A 4,699-nucleotide genomic window follows, 5' to 3' on the forward strand; every position below is an offset into this window, starting at 1 on the left:
TCACAGCCTATCCCATTATGAAATGTATGACATTGTGTTAGTTACCATGTTAGGGAATCACCATTTCTTAGCTGCCAAACCCCTGAGATCTGGATCCAACCAAGTTAACACAAAACCTAATTATCATGCATACTACTTATGTTCAAATAATGGCACATTATTGATTTCAAAAAATGGTCTTTGGATGGTTGTAGTTATTAATTAACTGAATTGTTAAAACAAGAGGGAATATTTGAAATACATATTGGCCAATACTAGACCCTTAGCAAATACGTATAATTTGAAATAAAATTGAATGTCTTTTCAACTTTAAAACTTTACAAACCAGTCTTTATATTTTAACCAGTAGATTCTTTATTCTGCATCTTACACAAATCAAAAAGTTCAATTTCCTCTTGCTTGCTTCTCACTTATCTTCCTTTTATATGTTTGATCCTTGAGAAATGAGGAAAGATGATGAATGTGAGACCAATGACCTTGTATTTCAGCACACTGTGCAGAAAGGTATGTGAAAGAGAAGAAAAAGAAATGAGTTTAAGCTTGACGGGATAAAAATCATTCTGAAATCTAGAGAGGACATTTTAATGTGAATCCTTTCATCAAATCCTGGAAATGACAATAGCCTGTCGGCTACGGGGTCAAAGTGGAAACTGGGAATATCTGAGTGAATAAATTGTTACATATGAAAAACATAAAGAGAATTATTTGGCGAACAGAGTTCCATTTCCCTCCAGAAACTGCGTTTAGGAATGCAGGAACATGTTCTAGTGAACTTGTTTTCCCCCTTATTTCCCTTACTTTATTGTCAATTTCTTTGCCTGTATTTGACATTGACCAAAAATGTTACAGCAATTGTCTGCCAGTATGTTTTCAGCGGCATATCTTTATACTCATGGAATGAAACTTTTTCTTATTATTTGTTTACTAAAGAGTTTACCCTGACCCGTTTTGATACTGAGAAATTTTATTTTATCTATCTGCACTGGGCTCATTTACCATATTGAAATGCAAACTAAATTTATTAGACTCCAGAATGAAGAAAAGGAGATGTGAACACCACAGTACTAGTAATTAGATCATGTACATGCCTGAAATCTCAAAGGATAAGGTCAATTACTGTCAAAGAGCACAGATTTATGTCTATTGTTCTACTAAGAAATTTGTATACATTCTAGTACACCTCCGAAAATGGGCTAAAACACAGGAATAACCAGGCAACTCACAACTCTGTGATATATAGAGTTGCCAAGAGTTAGTTTACTTAATAGGAACTAGAAAAACAGATCTGTTTAAAACATTATACAGCCCTGTGGCAAAATTTTTATTAGAGTTCCCATTTTGCCACTGAAAAACCAAAGGTCCTGAAAAAGGCAGGGATACTCTCTAGGTTTCACAATTAACAAAGCTTAATCATTGTAATGAAAAATAGTAAAATCATAATAGTGGTAATAATATTAGTGGTAATAGAAATCTCTATAATTTTTATTGCGTTTTCTATGAGATGACAAATATATAATTACTTTGCATGTACTATTTAATTTTCACGATCTCTTACAATAATAGGAAATAGTTATTTTAAATAAAGCATTCCATATGTAAATGGGTATTTACATATATGATAGGTGCTAATGACTAAGAAATGTGTTACTTACCATCATCCAATCATATTGTCCTTTCACTCAAAGATATGTCTAAACTGATCAGAGTCAGACCCCAGATTATAGTCATCTGACTTTTTTTCAACCAGTAGTTATAAACCAATGCCCATAAGCCTTTCCTTGAGGGAAAACCCAGAGACTATGCCCAGGAAGCAGTTGAGTGACTATCTTCTTGCTGTAATTCATCATGCAGCCGCTCGGGGGCTTTTCCCACACCCACTCAGCCTGGACCATTGGCATTTTCCTACTAGGTGATAGTGTTGCAAGGGGTGCATAGGTTGGGCAGTACAGTTCGTTGGAATACAGATTTTGTCTCACTCAGACCTTATCAGGATCCCAGATGTCCCCTGTCCTAGTCCAGCTTGTACCAGGACCTCAATCCCATACCCTGTAGCCTAAGCCAGGCTCTAAGCTCCTAGGAATGACTGGGTTGCACAGTGCGTGTACCAGAAGGAAGAAATCTAGTCACTGTCATCAGAAAAAGTCGGGTGGCCTAATGAAGGCTTTCACCAGCCAAAGGGGACCACAGAATCCTGGCCACCTACCCTGACAGCAACATAAAATGATGCAAAATAGCAAAGGGGTACTAGTTTACTATGCATCAGATCATTATTTTAGTTTTTAGTATTGCCATTTTATATCTGGAAGTGTTTCTTTAATGCCTTTCATGCACAGAAGGATACATTCTATACTATATTCTATGGCAAACATTTGACTAATTAGCACTAGATAAGATGCATTGTTTACTATGTCACATTATTAAGTTTTAAAATATATTTAATTATTTAAAACCCACAGAATCAAGAATAGCAATATAGATGTTCTTTGAGATCTAGGTTAAAGTTTGGGAAGCCCTGATGGCGTAGTGGGCAACATGTTGGCAGCTAACCTTAAGGATAATTCTATCATGCAATCGCCAGCTTAATTTCTATCATATTTTCCAATTACTGTTCCTTCCTCATTGTTTCCAACTTTTATATTTTAATCATTGATACTTATCAATGCTTCTTGAATGCATGTTTGATCTACTTCCACCTGAAGACACTGTTAGAATTCTTCCATCCCCTCATCCCTAGCTTCTGTGGTTGGTACATAAACTTTAATAATAGTTATGATTGAATTTTCTTAAAGGCAGATAGATATGATTCTATCACATTGTACTTCAAGATTGGTTTTGAAATGTCCTTTTAGACAATTAATGCAATACCATTCCTCTTGATTGTGTTGTGTGAATTTTGTTTCAAAATGGCAAATAACAGTCTATTTTAGGTCACCAATGCCTAGAATGTCAATTTTTATGCATTTTATTTCATTTTTGATGACTTCTAAGTTTTCTAGATTCATACTTTGCACATTCCAAGTTCTGATCATTAGCAGATTTTGGAAGAGGTTTATCCTTACCATGAATCATGCCCCATCTGCGAATGAAGATCCCAAAGGCTCCACTCTCACAGGTTTTACCCAGTTCCTGTCACCAGGGTTTACTCTACAAGAAGTCAACTCCTCCTAAGTCACATTTCAAGTGTCCTCCGACCCAAGGGCCCCGTACTTCAGTACTATCTTGACAATATTTCGCTTCCATTCATTAGGCCTCCAGTATCTGACAATGTTTAGAAGCTATGCATAAAACATTATATTGTGTGTACATATTATATTAAAGAATCATATATGCTATCCACAACGGTAACAGCTCCAGTCCTTTGCATACTCTGCTAGAGAAAGATGTGGCGTTCTGCTCCCATTAAGATAGACAGCCTCAGAGAACCAAAGGATAATTCTGTTATGCTCTGTATGGTCACTCTGTACCACAATCGACTTGAAGGCAGTGTGTTGATATATTTATGGCTCCTGTGGCTCAGCAGTTAAAGTACTTAGTCACTAACCTAAGGTGGCAGTTTAATCCCACCTGTTACTACTGAGGAGAAATATATGGAAACCTGCTTTTGTAAATATTTCATCCCCCGACTACAATTTGTTTGGCTTCTCACTACCGATACACTTCTCAAATTCCTACTATTTTTGCTACCAGCATTTCTCCTTTGAAATAACTGACTGAAATCAATGCTAGACTTCATGTTGCCAGATGGTAAGATCACTCCTCAATTCTAATCTAATTTGGCAGTTTAGTATCTTTCAATATTGTCACCCATTTTCTCTTATACTGCTCTATTTCATCGTGTCCCTGATTTCTCGCCTTTACATTTTTTTTTAAATCATTTTATTGGGGGCTCATACAACTCTTATCATGATCCATATATATATCCATTGTGTCAAGCACATTTGTACGTTTGCTGCCCTCATCGTTCGCAAAACATTTGCTTTCTACTTCAGCCCTTGGTATCAGTCCTCATTTTCCCCTCCCTCCCCATTCTTCCCTCCTGCATGAACCCTTGATAATTTATAAATTATTATTATAACTTTCTGCCAGTTCTCGAATCCCGCAGTGATGTCCCCAGGTTGCTCTCTACGAGTGGTCATAATCACAGACTGGAAGACAGCCTCTGAAAGCTAGTCACAAGACCCCACACCAGAGCTCCTCGTGCTGTCAGCTACCTTACACTCCTAGCCTACGGGAGCAGGGTCAGAGTGCGTAGCCATAGATGTACAGTAATTGAAAAGACAGCAGGAAAATTACCTGAGTCAGATCACAGTGTGGCAGAGCACAAGTGGGTAGCCATAGCCCAGGGGAGAATTCAGTTCCAGTTGGCCAAGAAGAAAACAACCTCTCTGATAAGATAGATCTCCTCCCCTAGGGGTCAGCAAAATGAGGGCACTCCACAAGCCCAATAGAAAAAAGAGAAAAAATATTTTCTCAGTAAAAACTGCAAATCCCAGGCTCTTTGTTTAAATCCAAGACAAACTTGCAGACTAGGTCATTTAGCATAAATTAACATAATATAAGAAAGCTGATGGTGCCTGGCTATCAAAAAGTATAGCGTCTGGGGTCTTAAAGGCTTGAAGGTAATCAAGCAGCCATCAAGCTCAGAAGCAACAAAGCCCACATGGAAGAAGCACACCAGCCTATGCAATCACGAGGTGTC

This window comes from Echinops telfairi, unplaced genomic scaffold (assembly GCF_000313985.2).
Source record: "Echinops telfairi isolate 266 unplaced genomic scaffold, ASM31398v2 ScPeMD7_5426;HRSCAF=6270, whole genome shotgun sequence".
Lineage (NCBI taxonomy): Eukaryota > Metazoa > Chordata > Mammalia > Afrosoricida > Tenrecidae > Echinops > Echinops telfairi.